The 23501-nt window shown below is 41.8% G+C and overlaps 1 long non-coding RNA gene across 6 annotated transcripts; it reads right to left on the reverse strand.

Annotated features, from left to right (window-relative positions):
• LOC149912625 (uncharacterized) lies at positions 1–23112 on the reverse strand. 6 transcript variants are annotated; one of them, XR_016461428.1, is made up of 5 exons: positions 17417–18935; positions 16986–17085; positions 4049–4156; positions 2071–2148; positions 1–406 (listed from the first exon to the last, which is right to left on the reverse strand). It is a non-coding gene; the product is annotated as an uncharacterized LOC149912625 (long non-coding RNA). The 6 variants fall into 6 exon arrangements; XR_016461427.1 differs by lacking the exons at positions 1–406; positions 2071–2148; positions 4049–4156 and adding exons at positions 14245–16891; positions 19720–19861; positions 22427–23112 and having other exon boundaries at positions 17417–17471; XR_016461424.1 differs by lacking the exons at positions 1–406; positions 2071–2148; positions 4049–4156 and adding exons at positions 13775–14228; positions 15292–16891.
• Positions 23113–23501: the final 389 nt, after the last annotated feature.

Raw genomic sequence — 23501 nt, forward strand, 5'->3', positions numbered from 1 at the left:
TCTGCTTCAGAGCAGAGAGACTTTAGGAGACTTCTCAAGGATACAGCTGATCCAAAACCCACAGGGGCGATACGATTCTTAGCAACAATAGCTACTCTATGAAATTGAGGTGACTGGGATGCTTGGATAGCTACTGTCTTATTTGTATTATGAGTTACCAGAAAATTAATGGCCTATTATGAGTAAGAGCAATCTACATCATTACTCTGTTAATTGGCACACCTTACTGGTATCTGCAGGGTTCCACACTGGATATTTGATGATTCATCAGTGGTGTGCACAACAACGGGCCTTCGGGATGGTAAGAGTTTTTTGCCTTGCACTGTTTGCAGGGCCCAGAGATGAGTGACCTTCGTTTCATCTTTTCTCGGGTCCTTCGTGTCTCGTGGTACAGCCATCATCTTTTCTAAAAAAAACAGAGAAAAATGAATATTTAGGAATCCTTACAGATACTGTACAGATGGCTGGTTTAGTGACAGCTGTTAGAAGAGAGTTTAAGCCACAGTTCTACGCCATGTTGTCATTTTCTCAATTCCTTGAAGACCGACTAAATAATAAAGATGAAAAAGAAAAATATTAATCATTAGGATTTAAAGAGAATCTTCACAACTGGCTTACACAATAGAGAGGAGAAAGCCTTGTAGGGAATAGGGCAGGAGAAGCCCATGGCATCATACATACATATTACGTATGGGTTACATAAATCCATTGACAGTAAGACAAAGCATGGCTTAAACTGAAGTACAGAAGAATCCTAGCAGACATGAGGAAGAATAAACAGAGCTAATTAAACAATGAGATGTACTGTTGGTTCAACAAACAGGATCTACGTCATCTGAGAGTTTCAATAACAAGTTAGACAGTGGTAAAGAATGATATACATCTGTGGTTGATCCTGTCTTTCTAGGCACTGATGGAGTAGACGGTACCTTAAGGCATCTCCTGACATTTCATACTTCATAATATGTATCTTCAGCTTTAAGTACTGGAAGTATCTGAGCTCTTTTTAACAGAATGGACTCCTCTCGAACACTTGTGAGCTGATGAAAAATACCTTATGAACTTTTTCCCCGAGAAAAGTTATTTAATTAATGTTGCATTACTGCATATTGTTATTCTGCTTTATTTTAGCCAACATTTTGGTTTTCAAGGGTTGAGTTCCTTCCACATGAGGACTCATTTCCCAGTAAGTAGTAAAGCTTTTAGAAAACTTTCTGTGTAAAATTCCGACAGTAAAAAGCAACCTGATGTAGGAACCTGCGTGAACATTTACATCTGAGATGTCACTGATAAGAAAGATTTAGAGACCTTGGAAGTTGTATTTTTTGCCACAAAGATTTCAGCGAGGCCAGTGGCAATATAAGTTACTACCACATCATCCAGATGATTAAATGCCACTTAAATGTTTTAAGGACAAGGAATAGTTCTGCTGCTTTATCTATCCTGTTCATTATCCTTCTCCTTAGCTCGTAAAGCAATAGGATAACAATTTCATTTGTATGACAGTGATAACTGTCCAGCAGGAACAAGCCTGAGACCATCAATTCATTTCCCAAAAGCCATCCATTACTTAATCACAGCACGTTTAACACTGGGATTCAGCTGAGTCACATACATTAACCATGTTATGCTTTCCTAATTGGGGACTTGAGTAGATAGTGTTTACATTAAATGTACATGAAATTCTGTTAATGAGTTTCTGATTCTTCCTCATGTTTGATACTTATGCAAACACTTTAAACGTGGGCAAATATTGCACAATGATATCTGTATGTCTGTAAATTCTCCTTCAACATATTGTTCATGTTCTTTTCATGTAAATTTGAAAGCGCACTCTATGGCAGTTTGTAAGCGGAAAAAAAATTAAGATAGGACTACTTCTATTCTCTGAACATAGATCTGTGAACAGAACGTTATATCAACGTACTCACATTTATAGTGAAAGCCATTTGTGGGATTAATGAATCTTTGAACCAAGGAAAAGATATCACACAGATGATCTGGATTATTACACATTACAAATTAATAGAAAGGCTGACAGTCATAGTAATTAACTCAAAAGCAACTCACAGATTGAGCATACACTGTGGCAAAGCCCACTTCCAGATGATTCATAAATAGAAGAGAGCAAACTGATGAATCATTGTCCTGTGAAAAAAGTTTGCCAAAGTCTCTTATTGTACTTCTTTTCAGCTCCATCATTCCCTTGCATCTCTATTCCCCTTTCTTCACAGCAAGGACCTCCGTTATCTCCAGTGCGTGGACCTGCAAGGAGGTACTGTTGGCTGTAGCTTAAATGCAGCTCATCTATGATAAACGAGAAAGAGTAAAGCTAAAAAGAAGCCTAAAGCTTGTGGTTATACTAACTTTGATGAGAACAGAGTATGGATGAATGGTGATTGTGTGAAGGTCAGCAATTTCTGCAAAAGGAAAAGACAAAAACCATGAAAGACAGCACACCAGTACTGAGAAATCAGTCGTACAGAGTGATCAAAGGGAATGAGAGGAAACTGAGCATGAGACATATTTGTGACTCATTGCAATATAACCAATGGAATGACTTTTTAAATTGTAATACATTATAGAAATTGACAATCATACAGTAAGAGAAGCATAAAAGGTCTCAAAAAATCACATATGTAAAGCAGTTTATGTAAAACAACTAAAAAGATGTAGAAGAAAAGAATACTACAGTAAAATATCTATTTGTCTTTTCAAGAAAGTACAACAGTCACATTAAAATCTTCTAAAGTGAAAAAGATGACGTTGCTAACGAGTGAATCCTTCAAAGATGTATTCATGTACATGAACAATCCCACTTTAACACATGGAAACACTTATGTGAGTAAAACTCTCAGCAAATGTTTTAGGACAACTTTGTGTCTTCTAACTTCCCATTTTTTCTTACATCTATTCATTTACCTCCATCAGCATTAGCAGCAGTACTAATATTGGTTGATGTGCTGTAGTATCATTTACTCACAATTTCCATGTACTTCTATGGATAGCAGAGGAGTTACTGAACTCAGGTAGTCCCTAAGTGAATGCCCAGATCTTCCAGGAAGATCTTCCAGGTTGTGGATGCCCCATCCCTGGAGGTGTTCAAGGCCAGGCTGGATGGGGCCCTGGGCAGCCTGGTCGAGTACTAAATTTGGAGGATGGTGGCCCTGCCTGTGGCATGAGGGTTGGAGCTTCATGATCCTTGAGGCCCCTTCCAACCCGGGCCATTCTATGATTCCATGATTCTGTGATTCCAAGCCATGGTAGCATAAGCTGCTTTTCAGGGACAACTAGAAGGCCAGCTGTCTGCTCAGTTCCACCATTCTTCCCACAAAAAAAACTGACTGCTAGCAGACGGTCAGACATCATATATTCACCATTTTTTCACTACTGAAATAGAGGTTCAGTGTGATCCCTGTTGAGCAGACAGCCAGGTGAGCTTTCTGACTGCCTCTCACCACTCATACCATGAAGCAGAGATACGCAAAGAAAACACTGCTGCCAACATCCAAAATACACCTGCAATTTGGGGCATCATCACATCCACTCTTACAGACAACACTGCCCAACTCCTTTTCAACTTTTTCCCATCAGATTCTCATAGTACTTTTGCCCCACTGTTTCCCTTGTGGAGGATTCTTACCCCACTAGTCTTGACAGAGAGTGGAAAAAATGTGATGAAGCAAGCATACTCACAGTGTTTGGTAGAAATTCATGGTGCTTTAGTCTGTAGGGGTAAAAATCAATGATGTTTTTTCACTTAGCAGAGGGATCTCACACATCATATATAGAAATTTTTGGCTCCGTGCATGTGATCTGAACACTAAACTCTTCATTTCTTTCTCCTTTTCTCCACTGTGTTACATTTAATTTTTCCCTAACTGAGCAACACTGTGCAGTTGCAGTCATTACAACTGTTCTCAGTCTGGATTTACCTTTGGAGGTCAATATTAATTATTCTGCCATACATCTCCTATTTCAGAACTGCAAGCAGCTTTCATGTCTTCTCTATTTTTTTCAGTTAGTCCAGAAAAAGGTATTAACTCACCCTACAAGTCTTGCCATGGGGCTGTTCTGCCATTCATACAAAGAAAATTGTCTTTCTTCTCCGCAGAGTACAATGAATTTTTCATCTTCTCACCTGACAGTTATATCTCTCACAGAATAAAAGTAAAAACAAAATTAGCAAGGATTCAGTAACAGTAGGTCAGCTATAAATACTTGTAAATGGGAAACATCTAGTGAACATCTTTGGAATTACAACATTACAGCATTCTGATTTTAGGAAAGTTACAATTAAGCTCCACTTCAATACAACCAGCTCTATATTACAAACTCAACAAAAACGTATGGTGGAGCAGAAGTCCTGCTCAGTGCACCTCGTGCCTTTTACCCAGTTATTCAGATACAGCACTGTCGCAGTTCTGGCCTGGTTTGACCTGGTTCCTTGACTAAATGGCACAGGGGGACCCTGTGATGGGTCTAAAAACAAAACAGCAGCAACGAGCTAAGGGAGAAAATTAATTCACTAAGTATTAGAGCACAGTGTGAGGGAATGCAATATAATACAATACAATTGGAATTGCAGCTAATAAACTAAACAAGAGATTGTCCAAAACCAAAGGCCTTACTCTAATGTTGAAGGTGAGACAGCTAGGGAGCACACACTGCAGAGCCAAGCAGAAAAAGAAGTCTCATGACTCCCAGTTTTCTCTTTCCCTTTAAACAGAAAATGGAAATGGAACAGTGAAGTATTCTGGGAGACACAGTTCATTCTTTCTCTTCTGTGAAATGTACCTGGAACTATCAACAGTCCATGGAACTGAAGCCTTAACTCTTAAACTCCCCGTGCATTACCTGATGCTATGATGTGGAATACCAATAGCAGAAATCTTGAAACCACAACAAGTATGCCAGGGGACAACATCAGGGCCAACATTGTCTATCTTCATTAATGACCTAAACGTCTGGACAAAGTGCACTCTCATCAAGTTTGTAGATGGTACAACATTGCTGCTGAGGCACTAGTTGAGTGTGCTGCCATTCAAAGGGAGCTGGATTGGCTGCAGTATTAGGCTGAAAAGAATCATGTGATATGCAACAAGAAGAAATGCAAAGTCCTGTGTCTGTCAAGGAATGACTCCCCAGTACATAATGACAGGATGAGGAGAAGCACTACAGAGAGGAATCTGGGTTCTGCAGGACAAAAAGCTGACCACAAGCCAACACTGTGCCTTCACAGCAGAGGAAGTCAACGACCTGCAGAGTCGCGTTAGGCAAGGCATTGACAGCAGGTCAGCAGAGGAATTCCCTCTCCTGTACTCAGTCCTGGTGCGATACATCTGGAGCTCTGGGCTTACTGGTATGAGACAGGAAGCTACTGCAGCAGGTGCAGTGAAGGGGCACAAAAATAACAAAGGAAGAGGATAATGTGACATGAAGAGAAGCTGAAAGAACTGAGACTGTTCAGCCTGGAAAAGAAGAGGCTTAGGGGGATCTTGTTGATGATATAAATTCTTGATAGGAAGGAATGAAGAAGAGGGAGCCAGATTCTGCCCAGTGATAGGATAACAAGTGATGAACACAAAGTGAACACCTGTGAAAGTCTGTATAAATAGGAAAAACAAAACAAAAAAAACAACAGTTTTACTCCAGGAGAAGTCAAACACTGGAACAGATTGCCCAGAGAGGTGATGGAATTTCTGGAGACGCTCAATTGGACACGTCTGCGAGCAACACCCTGCCTGAGCAAGCAGTGGTGCCCGTCCAGAATCTGTGATTCCAATTGAAATTCTCTGAAATTACTCTTTTTGTACCTTGGGTGCTCCCAGATGAAATCATTAGGAATCACACAACTTCTTTCCCTAATCGGATATAAGAATCTAACACCTAGAGACCTGTATTTTTCAAGACTGTCGTGTTGTAAGCATTTACACGGCTTCATTTTTCATGTGAAGCTATATTCATTCAATCTGGAGTTTACTTTAAGTAGTTTGGACCACACTTCAGAACTTCATCACATCAGTGGTTCCACCCTCACTCTAAAGGTAATGCTGCTTTTCCTGAATACTCTCTGATTTGGCCCTGAGAGCTCACAAGCTACACCTGCTCACTAACTGAAAATACAGCAGCTAAAATTATTTCCTGATTTGTTCGCTTGCATCAGCCCAAGACATTTCCAAACCAAACGCTCCAGGTGGGCTGAGAGGGTATGGTCTATCTCCTCTCGTTCTTGACTACTGAGTCCCACCACGTCAGAAAGTACAGCACGTCAAAAAGTCTGTGCAGTGCTCAAAAGTGAGATGGGGAGAAGCTAGGTTGGCACGATGAGATATTCTGCACAGCCCTTACTAAGCTGATGCTCAGATAAATCCCTGCTGTCTAGTGTAAACTCCTTTACCTTTTACCTCCAGTTACCTCATCTAATGATCCTCTAGTAAGATGAGGTATATCCATTATGCCCTATCCCCCATTCTTCAGGTGCCCTCTGTGCTCTGTCTGAAGTCAACTCAGGCTCTGCAGGTGGCAGTATGTCCTACCTGTTGCTAAGTCCACACGATCTCCTTTCCCTACCATGACATTGCTACCCAAAGCTTGCACAGTTTTAGAAGAAAAACAAAAGGACAAAAATGTTCTCCAGAAAATAAGTCCACTTCTGTTAGCCTGGGCTCATGTAAGGGCCAGTCACTGAAGGATGTTGTCGTAGCTTGGCCAGGTTTGGTGAGAGGGAGCTAAGGGATCTATGGACTGGGAAGACAAAAGGGTGGGGGAAGAGGCAAGAAAACCAGCGCAGTGAACTAAGGGAAAATCTTAATTTACAAAATATAGTGGCACAATGTGAGATAATAGAATATGATGGGATTTGGAGTTAACAACTCAAATAAAACAGGAGAGAGTTTACAAAACTGCATTCCTTACTCTAATGCTATAGGAGAGACAGCCAGGAGCACAGAGAGCAAAGAGAGGCAGTCTTGAGACTCCGCCAGTTTTATCTTTTTGTTCGAATGGAAATGGAACAATGAAGTCTTCTGGGAGTTGTAGCTCACTCTTTTCTTCTGAGACCAGGAAACCAGAAATGCTGACAAGCCACTGAGCTGCAGTACTAACCCTTTAACTCCCAGTACAGTGTGATGTTATGATGTGGAATGATTTTTGGTCAGTATAAGACCACAACAAGAGAGGATCTCTTGGAGCTAGGCTGCTTCCTGGGAAGGAGTGCTGTGTGGCCATAGAGCCCCTTCACCAGTTGGGGGAGCACAATTTTTCTTGCTATGATTACTGGTCCACCTGTGAATGCTTTGCCTGGTATCTCCAAGAATCTGTCAGAAGCAATTTTGCTTCTTTGTGAGCAGGGCACCTACATTACCTTTATGTTGTGTGTTCAGACAGTGCTAGTCTGCAGCCACGTGCAAAGCCCTACGAAATCATTAGGGAAAAACTTGTGCCAAGACATCTGAAGGCACTTCTCCAGAAAATACAGGTGGGCAAAACACTGTGCACCTTCTCTCTGCCTTTGATCTCTTACTCTGATTCCCTGAGAAGGAAAGTGCAGAGGCTGAAAGGGAACCACAGGGCACTTCGACAGCCCGTCCACCAGTAGGGATGCATGCGGGACGTGGCTATGCAACATGCCCACAGAGCCACTTGTCTTCAGCTCTGACAGCTACCTGCAAGTCTTGGACTTCAGTGACTCTGAACAGGGTGCTCACTCTTAACTACTGATACACTACAAAACATTTCAGATAGTTACATTTAGTACTGTTGGAGCAAAGGTTTACTCTAGCTTGAATACATGGAAAACAGAATTTGCTTATAAGGCCTCCAAGGGTAGACATAATGGCTGCAATAAAATACATCAGTGATCTACATTTGCTGCTGTTCTCCATCCCAAACATTTCACTGTCGGAGCATAATCAGCTGAGACTACAGATGAGCCTTTAAGAAATTAGCTTAGGAGTTACTGTGTGTGATCAAGTTACAAAACAACAAGAGGCTCTAACACTTGGATTCAAAGTGCATGAAATTGCTATTCAGTGTGAAGAATGATCATTTAATAAACCAACCTACTTGCCTTTCATCTGTCTTCACCACTTTCACCACAAGACTTACAGAAATGTCATTAGAAATTGACAGGCATCTCAGTTCATACACAGCCTCCTTCTGTAAGATAACAAATACTTAATTGCCACCCAGGGAGTAGGAATATATTGAAGTTTCCCCCACAGCCTTATGGAGTTTGCATCCAGGTCACCTACATTCCTATAGAGCATGCAAAGCACAAGGAACAGATGTAAAAGTATATACACACACTCAATTCACACCTCTCTACTTCAGTTCATTTTTTTCTCATGTGAACAAATGAAGAACCCATCTGGAGATCAAGGGGAAAACAAACAAAAACTGCACATAAATAGAAGGCATTCTTGGAGCCTGTACTGATTGTAAGCCTGTGTAGCTACTTCTACTATAAACAGTAACTGAATAAATTGTTGATATGGTTTTCAGACTAAGAATTACAGCCACATTTAACTCTCTTTCAGGCAAAGTCCCTGATCACGAGGCTTTCAGCTCTGCTCTTGTTGATGTTTCCTCACTGGGGAGCAGGAGGCAACTCTATGCTGAGCTGTTCATCAGCAGGATCTGTCTGGGATGGAAGACCCTTTCCCAGTCCTGGGCCTGTTTGTAGCTGAATCTTATTTCTCCTCTCCAAAGTCTCAAGACAATACTGAATCCTGTGTTCCTGCATTGCCCTATACTGGCCAAGTGCTCTCATCACCTTATCCAACAGCATGGCCTTAAAAGTGCACAGAACTGTGCTGCAGTTCAGCACATACAGGACTGCTGAACGCGACAGGCAGCTTCAGAGACACCCAGACTCGTCTGTGCCAGCAGCAGGAAACAAGGAGCACCCCAGAGCACCTCAACTTTCATCAGTGCCTGCATGTGGGGAACTGAGCCAAGTTCCTAGCTCCATGTGCACACCGACATGAGGACACCTATGTTCAGGAAAGCAATCAACTGGAAATTGAATCTCACTCTTCCTCTGAAATGTTGCAGTCTTCTTTACAACATTTTTAGATGACTGTATATGAACAGGAAAAAAAATCCATAAAGACATGATTTAATTAAAATTTGTCACCTTTGTTTGATCTTAAAGAGCACTTTCTCTATTAACAAATTCAATACATGAAGAAGGAAAGACAATTCAATCACTACAATCTCCACTAGATTTTTTTTTTATCTCTCTCCATCAAAATATTTCTAATCCCTTTCTACATCTTTGGTATTCACCCAACAGCTAATATTAAAATACACCCCATCTGCATTCTTATTTTCATCATTATAGATCAAAAGTATCTAAGATAATCTGTGATCCTGAGCAGATCCCAAGCAGCAGCCCAAATACAAAGTGACGAAGAATAGAAAAAAAAAAAAGGATATGCAATAACTATTTCTCCTGCTATCATAGAATCACCGAGGTCGGAAAAGACCTGCAAGATCATCACCAATATTTCTCACTAAACCACGTCCCTCAACACAACATCTGAACGTTCCTTGAATGCCTCCTGGGTCGGTGACTCCACCACCTCCCTGGGCAGCCCATTCCAGTGCCTGCCCACTCTTTCAGAGAAGTACTATTTCCTAATGTCCAACCTGAAGCTCCCCTGGTGCAACTCGAGGCCATTTCCTCTAGTCGTGTCACTAGTTACGTGGGAGAAGAGGCCGAGACCAGCTGGCTACAACTTCCCTTCAGGTAGGTAGAGAGAGCTATAACATCTCCCCTGAGCTTCCTCTTCAGCAGATTGAACAATGCCAGCTCCCTCAGCCAAGTTGGTAACAACCCACACCACTCTGTTAAAGAGAGGAGCTGCATAATATTGTGGCAGATTAAAATTACTCAAGTACCCCAATAGGCAGGAAGGTAAATATTAAAACTAAAGTCCAGTGGGATCAAAAGAACCAAACATGATTTCCAATCGTGCGAATTTTAATTTCATTATTAGGGAGTCCCAAACTTCATGGAAACCAGGAGGATTCACCTCTCAAATAGATTTTACTACGGGTGTTTTATCATAGAGTTCTGCACTGAGCTCTCAGGTTTCCTATAAGGCTGCAAGGAAATCTGCCCCTCCAGCAAGTCTGTTACCTTGAACACATCCCATATCACAGTGCATTTGGGAAGAGTGACAACTGCTAACTCTCCTTGTACACTTGTGTGTGCATTTACCCTAGAGGTCTCCCTGTAAGCAGTAAGCAAAGGCTGTCATTGCTCCAGATGTGTGATAATACGAGATCAATGTCTGAAGCAGCCTGTCTGACAGTGAATCTCTGCTTTGAGGAAGATGAGGAAGAAGCTTAGATATTACACGGACTTCTTCATTATTCACATCTGTCACTTTTACCTCAAGCTGTGAGTAACTGTCTTATTTTGTAGGTTTTCTTCACAGCTGCAAAGCTCAAGTCTTTCGCTTCTGCCTTGCTACACATTCCACTGCAGCCACAGATAAGGTGCAAGATGGGCACCTTATCAGATGTTCCCCCAGACAACAGAGGAGATGCAGCCAGCACAGCTGCTGCTGCCACATGGCATTTCTTATCCCCCTGACATTTCAAAACCACAGGAACAGCTTCAGCTGTCAGTGAAGTGCTTTCTGAGAAGGCATACTGTTTTGGAAAGAGTAAAGCCATACTGCCACATTATGCAGTACAGGAGATGAACCAAAGATACGCATACACTACAATTCACAACAAGATTTACTTACATACTAAATAGAGATATAGAGAGTTTTTTTAGATGGCTTTCTTAAAGTGACTGCCAGCTCGAGGCAAGGCAAAAATAAGAGATACATAAAATGAATACATAATAAGCAGTTAAGTTAAAAAAAGGAAAAAGAACAGGGCTCAGATAAGGTCAATTTGCAATAGCTTAATAGGTTTGGGATGAAAGATGGGATTTGTGACTGTGATCAATCTTTAATACTTAGAGTTAAGGTCTACATGAAAATCTTTCATAATGGAAAGACTCATTGGTATGCCCTTACCTTTGTCAGCTGCTCACTTCTTAACTGTATACTGATGATCTTAAAGACAACTGCCATAGTCTATTTCAGGCTATGAGTAAATACATGGAGAATACTCAGTTCTGCAGTGCTGGCTGTCTTGTTATCTTTTTGGCAAAAAAGGCCGGTGGCTGAATGGTGCCTTTAGAAAGACCTGACATTTCCCAAGTGAGCCTGGAAAGGAACACGTTCTATCTTCTTTTCCCTACAAAGTTCCTGCTTAGCCCAGATTTTTGATTCAACAGAAGGGGAATGCAAGCTCATCAAATATGCCTGCAGCGTGTGGCTACGGCTCTCCTGAGCTCTAAAACATTACATCTTTTTCTGCGAAAGGTAGATCTGGCATGCAGGTTTGCCCAGGGAATATCAGCTTCTATGTTCTCCTTCATCATTCTATTCCATTTAGTCAGAGCTGCAGCCAAACAGAGAATGCCATGACCATTGCTACAAACATCTCAAATGATCTCTAGAAAGTCAGAAAGAAGATCTGAACTTTGAGACTAATGATGACTGACGATGGTTACTGCCTGAGTTTGTAGCCCCATCATCTGGAAACAGTGATGAAGTGAGAACATACATGCACACACAGCTCCAGAAATTAGATTTCCTGCACCATAAATTGACCACTTTCAATGGTCATTTCTTTCTAATAACTTGCAACTTTCCATCCTGCAACAAAACATCATCCTTCAACCCAGTAGAGATCTGTATTGTTTCCTTTATGTTTTGAAAGTTTTTATGAGATAAGAAGAGGCCAAGGGGAGAAGTTGAACATACTGCTCATTTTCTGCTGAGCCATACCTGTAACATACTCTGTGGGATCCTCTTACTTTCTACAGCATGTCATTTTTAATTGCCATATCATAATGTTCAATGCATTAAAAACTATTTTAAGGGATCTAAATCTCTTTAATGCTCCTGGATGGTAACCTCTCAAGGTTCATACTGAGGCCAGCTCCATATAATAAATAGAATGTGGGCAAAAAAGCAGTAACAGAAATTAATGACAAGTATTGTAGAGAATATTTGAAACACTTGAAATAAGATCTCTAGGAGTTTTGCATTTCCAACAATAAGCCAAAGCAGTAAGTGAGGGAGGAAGGAAGGAGGGAAGGAATATTTCTGTTCTTTCCAGGGTAAAGTCATTTATTACTCTCCAAGCAAAAGGTTTTATACAATTTAATACAGGTCAATACTGTCAAGATGTGTGAAATCAAACCTATACAAGGAAGAACCGACAACAGCAATCAGATGTGCATAGGCTGGGGTAAAGCAATATGAAAACCATGGTATCACTGTACTCAATAGAAGGTTAATCTTGAAGATATGAAAGTGCTGTCAGCAGAGGTATAGGCAATGTTTCAAAAACAGTAATGTATACAATGCAATATGAGCCAGTCTGGGGAACGTAACAGCTGTCTTATCCCGACTAACTAAGCAATTTACAAAAATCTGTGATTATTTAAGAAATGTGGATAGCAATACCTATACTAGCAGGAGCGAATGGGATCATTTTAGCTAAGATGAAGATTTTCCTATCAAATTATCTCCAAAGAATGAAGAGAAATCAAATTTATGTAATTGAGTTTGTTCAGCATATAGGTATTTGAAACCAATTAAGGTTATTTAGATCCTCTGTGTCATTAATGAGCGGTTTCAGATAAGGAAAAGCTCTCTCAACGCACCATTAACAAGCTCAGCAACACTTGTGAAATGAGCTGCAGCTTGGACACACATCAGTGCATCAGGTCATACAGGAGGAAATGCCTTTTCAGAGCACATTTTGGCTGTTCTCACAAAACCAGCCAGAAAGCTCCCCATCTGTCTTTTCCAAAGGTATTTTTAGTATCTGAGACAAAGACTTGTTACAAAAGCCGATCAGAATCCTAACAGTTGATAACTGTGGGGTTATTTTATTTTATTAAGATTATTCTTTTTTGCTAGTTTCAGTGTCTGAACTAAATGATCTTCATTAGTTTGCAAATATTAGGTCTTGTACCTAAGTGCATGTATTTGTAAGTATCCCAGTAGATATCTATGATACATGAGCACTGACAAGTTTCCATGAATGATAGTGCTTGGAATACCAAATTCATTCTTGCTCACATAAAGGATTTTTTCTAATTCTATTTGAATTATTCTAAATTATTCTAAACAATACACAATCTTTTCTGCTTGTTATATGGGTACAAAAGCACGTCACTTGTAACCACTATGCTATTTTGCAATAACACCTACGTCATCTCTGAAGTTTTGAAAACTTCAGATTCAAAAAGAAGCTTCATCTCATCTCACATTACTGACATGCCAACCGTAACTGTTAAGTTGTTCTGAGTATCCCATAGCTAAAGAAAATGCCAATTTTGCATATTTTTCCTTTTCATACATTCTTCCTCAATTCTGAAAGGCATTTTCCATAGAATAACAGAGACTTCTGTGTTCAAGCAAGTCCATCTGTTAAAAATTAGATAATTTAACAGATTCATCTTCTCAGGCTAAGTTTATACTCAGCAGCTTTCCAGGAGGAGTGCCCAAGTGATCATGACGGCCAAGTTCAAGGCTGGGCAAGCTGTAGTCACGGTCTCTATCTACTGCAGTTTAGAGTCACATCAAGGCTGAATCAGTCCTTCATCCAGTGAATCAATATATTAAAGCTAGACTCCAACTACAGCAAATCTCAAACGCACAAATGCAGACTTCTGCTCCAACCTGCACAACATCTGAATGAATGCCACAGGGTAAGCGGGTTAGATACAAGTCCTACCAAACTCAAAAAATGAAAGACAACAGTCACAAATCACAGCAAATGAAGGGGATTTTAAAGGCTTAGCCTTCTTGCTGTTTGTTGTAGCATGTTTACTTAGCACTCTGAGCATGTCTTCAGTTGACAGATGAAAAACATTGTTTTTACTCATAATGAATAGGCATACAAGAATTCTGAGAACCTTGATCTTGCCACAGTAAACTCAAGAGACTGGAAACTCTTAAAAAGCACAGTTGGGAAAGTTTTAACAATTCCATCAACAGCAAGACTGTTTTTGACTGCCTGATCAGATTGAAGCAGGGTGGCAATAAATCTCATCAGCTCAGGATGAAGAGGAGGTAGTACTGTCTGGACACCAAAGGAAAAAGAGGACTACATGGAAAAGGTTGCACTTCAATAAATGCCTGGGGAAAAAAAAAAAAAAAAGAGGAAACAACTAAATCTGAGAATAAGGCACAGAGAGGAGTGAATACAGCTGAGGTTCATCCAAGCAACAAACTTACGAATGAATCGGTGACGCTGGGGAGATGAAGTCAGCTATGCCACCAAACATTAAGATAGAGATGGTAAACAATACAGAAAACAGAATCAAATGAAACTAGACCTTTGGCTTCTAAAACGTCCCCACATAATCACTGCTAAGCTTTCTTTGAGCAAACCTAAAACCATGCCTGCTTTCTTGTTAACTTAGTAAGAGATTAAAGCTCATCGTCCAGAATAAAGTTTCAAGCCAAACTGGATTACCAAGGTAAAATCAAGAATCTGTAAACAAGGGTAGGAACATCAGATGAAAAGCCAAAAATGTAGTTAAAAGGCAGGCAGTGCCCAGGGATTTGAGATAAAGGGCACAGACTTCACCTACAGATCCAGTAAATTGACACTGCACATGCTACTGCAGCTGAAGAGCATGGGAAGCCTCCTTAGCCCTCTGATTACTTTTAAATCTTGGTAGAGGAGATCCTAATAGAATAGAAAGTAGCTTAAGCCAATTACAAATGAAAATCCTTTCATTCATCTGTGTTTGCCATGCTGTACACTGATATTCTCTTCCAAATAATAATAATCTGACATTAAATTTGTCTGCAAGGCCCATAATGTGACTTAATTGCATATTAGGACACAGATTTCCATTGCTCTGGCCCCACACCATCAGTTTGAGTCGTGTGTTAATTGCAGCATATTTCAGATCAAAAGCCAGATGCCTTGACCATGCAACTCCTACCGTGAGTCTTTTACTGAACTCCATGAATTCATGTATGGCTGTAATGCACCCTGAGCCTTCTGAGTTCATAGGATGACACTGTTTAGGCATCTCATACTGCTGCTGAGACCTCCAGCTCCAATTCTATCTATCTGATCCATACTGAATCTTCTTCATTAATTTGTCAGTCCATCACCAAGAAAAAGCCCAGTCCCTCTGCACACGGATGCAATAAGGGAGCCCCAGGTTATGAAGGCAATATTTACCAGATGATTTTTTATCCAGATGATTTTTCTCACTTTTACATAGGACCAGCCTGACTTCCTTGCTGGCATCGCAGACGTCACACTGCCAAGGCCTGTCACCTCTTCTGGAAAACACAAGTGCAGCAATGCTTCTTCCTTGACAGGGGGATAGGTAACAGAAGGAGGCCCTGGCCTTGCCCCATCATCAGTCCCATAAGACCTCTACAGAGGAGCTGGGGCAGCTTTCTTGTCGGCTCTGTGGTGGTTGGAAACAGATCTAAACAGCTACAGTTAGGAATGTCTCAAGCTCTCAGGACAATTTCCTTCAAACTGCTCTCCCAAAAAAGCACTTCTAGACAGTAAGCCTCAGTAACAGAAGAGGTCTGTCTTTTCAACAGAATTTCTGTTTCTTAGCTAAATGCCATAGCAGTACTCTTCAGAGCAGGAAATCTGCCACAGTGATTGTCTCCAAGCCACAAATACGATCAGGTAGAATAATGCCCTCTGATCTTTAACTTGACACAAAACTATTTACTTGTTGAAATAGATAGGTAGGAAAGGAGCATTTCAAAAGACCCAGAGCCAGTCATTCACAACCTTGAAACGTGCATCTGCATAATGTGGAGTGTGAGCCACAAAAGTGTCTTAAATGGAACCTGCCTTCCAGGAAGAGATGGCAGTTTGACTCAATAAGCCACGCTGCAACTCTCAGCAAAACAGAGCATACACAGCTCAGTGCTCAACTCCTTTCCTGACATTAAAGGCTACAAGTGAACAGAACCAAACAGCTAGAACTGCTGTGGATCTCTGCTCTAGGCATCATTCTCACCTGTTGATTCAGTACTGCAATCAAGTTTTAAGTTTCCTTCACAAAAACTCCAGCTCCCATTTAGTACCAGTGATTATGCCACTTGGGTTATCCTGCCTTTGTCTAGAAGTACAGCAAAAAGCTGGCATGTTGGGAAATTATCCAAATGGGAGTACCCCTTCAAATAAGGGGTCTGCATAGTGTTGAGCATGGATCAGATGCTTCTTCGGTGCTGCATAACTTGGGGTTCTTAGCATCTAAAGGGACATCAGTTATTTATTATTCTGTCCTTATAGCATTCCATCTAATAAACAGCAGGTCAAATGGTATCTTACAGACTCTGAGTGCCTTTCATACCAGGATCCTAATGGACCAGTACTCCCCCAGCACCAAACAAATACACCAGGAGTACAGGAGAGAGCAGTTAAATTGTTATCTTCCTCAAAGTACATAAGACACCACATCCCAGAAAGAACAGTACCGCATGGAAGGATTTGTGTGCCTCCTTAAAATAGAATTTCTGTTCTCTAGAATCAGCCATCCAAAAATTAGACATACTATCTTAAGTTAGTATTTACATTCCCTATATATTCAGCAAAGAGAAAGGAGTGATTAAGGATAGCAACCCATACCCTTTCAAGACAGCCATCTGGGATGGGAAAGATTAAGCTTCCTCTGTAGATGCACTTAGAACGTCCATAGCAGCCAAATCTGATCTTCAGCCAGCTTAACTTCACACCTAACGGTTACAGGTTTGATGTCAAGTGAGATGATTTGTACCCCAGTTGGTACTGACAAGGAAGTCAGAACAGGCTGGAATCAAAGTATTTGAAGTGTACTAAGGACAAGATAAGTAGAGCCATCTATATTGCTACATGAAAACATGGGAATTTTAAGAAATACATACATCATCTGGTACTGACGATCCATTATTTTGCTATGCCCTCAGTGCTCCACACAGTTCTGCTGGATTTTCTTCATCTTGTAATAAATGACCCATCTGTTGACTCAAGACCAGAGAAATGTATTGGTAAGGACTGGGAACCAAAAAAATCCATTTTTGACTAGCAACTATTTCTATAATATTATAGGGATGTTTTAAATTCTTTCTTGCTATAACAGAGTGACTGAGTTACTGGCCCACCATTTTCTACTACCTGAGCATCTCCAAATATACTGCTATGCACACACAAGCATAAACAGAGATTATGTCAACCTCTTATTTAAACAAACTTGAATATAGGAACTCAAGAAAAATAATTTATGATTAGAGAAATGTGGAATTGTAAGTATTTACAGACTCCTTCTCTAGCTTACTTTTAGAACAGAAATTCTTACTGATGTTTTCATGCTGTCCATTCTTACTTCTTGACTTCCATTTTGCCTTCTTGCTCTCAAGAAAACAAACGATAAAAAAATACTATTAAGCGATTAGTTCTCTGCTTAGATGCCTCTGCTTGCAAATTGTTCTACTGCAGGATTTCTCTTTACTCCACAATGCTAGTTTGCCAGGTTTTCGTGTTTGCCCTAGATAATTTCCAACTGCAGTGAACACATGCTAGAAAACCTTAGTTATACTGTACAATCAATGAATACACAGACATTATAATTACGAAACACAAGAGAGTTTGGCTAAGCAGATTATTACATCATACACCAAAGAAAGAATGGATAGAGTGCTTACGCTTACCTGGGCTTGCTGTAAAACTCCAAAGAAGGGATCTCCAGAAAAAGATCCTTCCCCACTGGTAGTCAGCTCTTAAATGGGACTAGGAGAGGTGCAGCCAGGCTCCACTCCTTCCAGCAGCACAGCTGAATTGCCTTCACCTGTGCTCCCAGGGCTGACTCATTGCTCGCCTCAGGTGATCAATCAGAGGTTCAGGCCATTCTTCCCATACATATATACACCATAAACATCAAACTACAGCTTCAGAAATACATGTAAGCACACTGCTTACACATCCTTGCTTCTCGGCCAGGATGCTGGCTTTTACCCAACCTGAGCTATTGCTCCCCTCTACTCTGTCCTTGTGAGGCCCCATCTGGAGTACTGCATCCCAGTACAGTAAGGATGTGGAGCTGCTGAAGCAGGTCCAGAGGTGGCCTTGGAGATGATGAGAGGGCTGGAGAACATTTCCTGTGAAGAAAGGCTGAGGAAGCTGGGCTTGTGTAGCTTGGAGAAGAGAAGGCTCTGGGCAGGCCTGATTGCAGCCTCCCAGTACTTGAAGGGAGCTTACAAGTTTTTACACAGTCTGCTAGTAATAGGACAGGGGGAAATGATTTTAAATTAAAAAGGGGGCAATTTAAGTTAGATGTTAGGAGGAAATGCTGTACCCAGAGGTTGGTGAGGCGCTGGCACAGCTGCCCAGAGAAGCTGTGGTGCCCCATCCCTGGAGGCGCTCGAGGCCAGGCTGGATGGGGCCCTGGGCAGCTGAGCTGGTGGGGGGCAGCCCTGCACATGGCAGGGGTTGGGGCTGGGGGGGCCTGTAAAGTCCTTTCCAATCTAAGCCATTATATGATTCTATGATCTTCCAAAGGTATGTGAAGGTTGACATATTTCTGCACCTTTTTAATCACTATAAATTAAACCATTTCACAATGTTAGATTAAGGATGATACTTACTACAATGGTTATGCAAGAAGTGCAGATATGAGATCAGCCAGGGGCTTTTATCCCTCACCAACTCTTGATTAAGGCGAATGCCAGGAAGTCCATGGAAAGCAGTGACTTCATAAGATGACAGCCAAAAGCTAGACCCTCAAATAGGAACTATCTGCATAATTCCTTCAAAAGACACAACAGTCTAGCTGAAGTTTTGGCCCTGAAAGCATTGCCCCAGCAATCTTTGGATTCAGATCTGCAGCAGTGAATTATGGCTATACATTTTTATATATAGTTAAATTATTAAATTATAATTAATCAAATTAATTAAAGGTGATATAATTTAGTGTGTTATCATGTACAAATAAAAAATCCCAGTTGTTATATTCTTCCAGACAAAGATTTTTCACATGCTTTGAACCATTAAAACAAGGACATCCAGTGCTTCTAAGGACAATAATAGCATACACTACTGAGGGATGTTTAAGAAAGTGTATAGGTTATTAAAACTTGTTCAAAGCATGCAATTAAACTTAGTGCTATTTTCTTTTCTACTCAGAACTTAATATTCAGATGAAAAACTAAGTACCAAATCAAATTATTACATTTCTAGTATTTCTAATGAAAAAACAACTTTCTTTCAAACAACCAACACAGAAGACTGTTTTTATATATTATCACTCTGAGTTACATTATCCAGTTAAAAATACCCCAGATGTAAGGGAATCTATTCCTTTGAACACAGAAAATAGGCAGTTATAACAATTCAAACAACAAAATGTTCCCTCATGTTACATAAGAAGACATGAGAAACCAGCAGACCATCTGACAAAAAAAAAAAAAAAAGGGTACTTTACTAACTGTGAACTTGTGGAGGCTTTTTTTCTTAGCATAAAACCAGCCAGCATTCCTTTACCCATTAACTATTTTGAACATGCACTGGAAATCCAGGGCTGGCACTGAAAATAAACATGTCATTTTTCTACAAGGGAGACATTACAAAGAAGTTGTTCTTACGTGGTAAATAATAGAAACTCACAGAAGAGCAGGATGAAATAGTGCAGTTCTTCCAGTACTTTGCTGCATGGCTGAATACGGACATCAATCTGCCAATCTTCTTTCTAACTTCTGAAGAAAACACAATGGCTCAGCTGTGAAAAGTTTCCTGGACTATCAAGTAACTGGAAGGGAAAAAAAAAAAACAACAATGAAGACTGATAATGCTCTGTTTTACCTAACATAGTAATTATAACCTCATATGCTGTTTTATTCCCTCACAATTACTTGGCCCCGTGCAAATGTTTTCAATATATTGATATTACAGTGAAAAACAAGTAGATAAAACAAGGTTTTACCAACACACCTCTTTTAGAAGCCCTATTTATTAGTGTGCCATTTTCAAATTTAGTGATAACATTTTAAGCTAGGAAGAGAGTCATTATCATGCTAATATCTATTAATCATTGTAATTATGAAAAAACAATTAGATACATGTTGCATCACCTGACTGAATATCCCTATGATGCATCTGTGGTTTACATCTACTGACTTTCTGATTAGCAAAAATAAACCAAATCAAGTAAGACCTCTCATCTGTGGCTTGGTTTCCAAATTATATTCAACACCTAGCACGTACATCTTCTGTTACTGCTGGTCTGTATTTGTGCTGTCTATTGTCATGTCACATCACCAAAACCTTTTTTCCTTGAGCTTGTTTTTTTAAGTGTTAAAGATGATGCCGCAGTTAGATGGAGAGCCAGCTCCAGGCACAAGAGAGGTACCAGCAGAACCAGAGATACTAGGGTAGCAAAGTACAGGATCCAGACCTCTTTTATGCCAAACAACAGAAACTTTTGTAGAGCACTGAATTCAGGCCATGCAGCACGCACACAAATGCTGAACAACCGAGTCAAATACTTAGTTTTTAATGACAGTAAATCTCCATGTAAGTGTTCTTCAAGGTACTGTGACACTCGTTTCAAAACTGACTTGTTTCTACCTAATTCAACTCTGTGGCTATTTGTTATTCTGGTTGTCACACTGCTGCAGCACTCTAGTCACAGGCCATAACCTCAGTGACTAAGGACTGAACAAACAGGACACAAAGCTGCCAGGTGGCCTAGAGAAAATGAGTTTACCTCTAGTCACAGCTAAATAGAGTGGATTGCTGAATGTTTGGAAGAGAGCACCAAAGAGAGAAAACCAAGTTTTAATCTGCTTCTCTGTCTCAGAATTTGGAACTGACTTTGTTTCCTGACAAAGTTATCCAGAGACAGCGTGGATAGAGACAAAAAATTTATCCAAAACCCATAGGAAGTTAAAGGTGTTGTCTTGCTCCTACCCCACCCGCCCCAAAACAAAACTAAAAAAAAAAAAAAGTTGGAGAATAATGAGAGAAGCTCAGAGAGGATACCTGCCCTGAGGAAGGGCAAGAGTTCAGTAAGAAAAGCCTGGTTAAATGTGAGGCAGGTGTCTGATAATTTGAAAAAGATAAGCATACTGATGTGGATCTGAGATTCAGCTGCAGTCATCAAAGGCTTTAGTGAGAGAAATTCCTGAGAGATGTCAAGGATGGAGGATGGATTGTTGCATGATGAAATCAGAGGAGAGTTCAGAATACCAATAAGTTTAGGAATGGAATGCCTGGAAAGAAGTTAGAAGGGTGGGGGGAGGGAGGGGTCACGGGTGGGTTTCCTCTGTGTAGGAAACAAAGAAACTGAGTGCAAGAAAGGCATCCGAAGACACTAGAATAGATTACATGGAAACAAAATAGAGAAAAGCAAATGAGATGTTTGTATTTGTGACAGGAGGAAAGGAAGAGTAAGTGCCAAGAGACAGAAATCAAAGCCAAGAGAGTGTGTATAGTGTCTTTTATCATAAAGTCCTTAGGGTTGTGTCTTTTGTCATAGAATCCCTAGGGTTGGAACAGACCTTTAGAAGTCATCTAGTCCAACTCCTCTGCAATGAACAGGGACATTTACATCTACATCAGGTTCCCCAGGGTCTGATCCAGCACACTGCCTTGAAAGTCTCTAGGGACACAGCATCCACCACATCTCTGGGCATCTGTTCCACTGCCTTACCACCTTCACTGTAAAAAACTTTTTCCTAATATCTAACCTAAATCCATCCTTTTTAAGCTTGAAACCATTTCCCCTGGTCCTATCACAACAGAGCCTGATAAAGAGTCTATCACCTTTGTTCCTGTAGCTCCCACTGAGATACTGAAATGCCACAATCACCTCAGAGCCTTCTCTTCTCCAGGCTGAGCAGCCCCAGCTCTTTCAGCCTGTCCTCATAGGAGAGGTGCTTCACCCCTTGGATAATTTTTATGGCCCTCCACTCAATACAATCCAAGGGGTCTACGTCTCTCCTGCACTGAGGGCTCCACATCTGGACACAGGACTCCAGGTAAGGTCTCACCAGCACAAAGTAGAGAGGTGCAAGACCTTGCACTTGAATTTGCTGAGGCTCTCCCAGGCCGAGTGCTCAAGCCCGTCCAGGTCCATTTGGTGGCACCCCATCCCTCCGGTGTGCTGACCACAGCCCACAGCTCGGTGTCATCTACAGACCTGCTGAGGGAACACTCAGCCCCACTGCCAATCTCACGGACACAAAAGAACATCAGCCCAGCAGCACCCGGGGCTCCGCAGCTGCGGCGTCAGCCTTCCGCCGGGCGCGGCCGCGGCCACTCGGCGCCTCCGGAGCTGCGGCCGCCGGGCCGTCAACGGGAGCCGCGCACTCACCGCTCGCCCGGCGGCGCCGACGGCCGCCCTCGCCGCGCGGTCCCGCGTCCGAGCGGCTCGCGGCTTCTCCTCGTTAAAGCGGCCCGGGCGATCCTCGCGCCCCGCCGCCTCCGCTCCGCCCCCGAGGCTTTTTCCAGGCGAGCCCCGGCGACGTCCCCGCCGCGTCGGCCGCTCTCGCGAGAGCCGCCCGGCCGAGAGCCGCGCGGCCGCTCCGTCGCCTCGGGGAGCCGTGAGTGAGGGAAGCGGCCGGAACCGCGCCGCGCCTCGCGGGCCGTCGCTGCGCTTCTGGCGGGAACGGCTCCGAAGCGGCGAACCTCGGCGGTCGAGGCGTCCGCACTTCGCGGTGATGCCGGAGGACGTGCCGCAGTGTGGGAAGTCTCCACATAACGCTCTGGGACGGCGTCTCGGATAAAGCAGACGTTCTCATCTCACTCTTTCACTAACACTGCAAAATCCAGTGCTTTGTTTTCCAACTGCCGACTGCTCAACCCTGCCAAATACAGAAATGATGCACCGATCTGTAACATGAAACTTGGCTGGCAGTTATCCTGGTCAGCTTTTATCATTTCCACGTAGACTTCATGGGTTTCCTCATTGCTGCAGGTTAATCGTAGGCCTTGTCAGCAATCTGTGTCAGTGGCCGTACGTTCAGGTGTTGTGATGACAGATAATGATGAATGCCCGTGATATCAGAGGCGACTGTTGGTGGTACGGCAGCAGAGGCTGAACCTTCCTACAAATACTCCATTACGTTCTGTTGTCGTGCCAGCAGATGGCAGCAGAGCTGCAGTTTCCATCGAAATCAACAGCAGGCATTACTTTTGGAGCGACCTACGTCGGAGTGTCCAAGTATCTGTATGCACTTGTGTACAGCAATGAAAAAGTCATGGAAAAAGGCCCCTGCGAGGAATGCAGGGAGCATTGCCTTTGCCAACCCCTGAACAAAAGACTGCAGTGTTTTTCTCAGTAATGTCCCAGACGTTTCCAATGGGAGAGAAGGAATCTGTGGGACTGACGGTGGGAAATTCAGCCTCTTTTTTCATCCCCAACAGAGCTGAAATCTGGGCGACCAAAA

The sequence above is a fragment of the Phasianus colchicus genome, chromosome Z, assembly GCF_987193195.1.
Source record: "Phasianus colchicus chromosome Z, bPhaCol1.hap1.1, whole genome shotgun sequence".
Lineage (NCBI taxonomy): Eukaryota > Metazoa > Chordata > Aves > Galliformes > Phasianidae > Phasianus > Phasianus colchicus.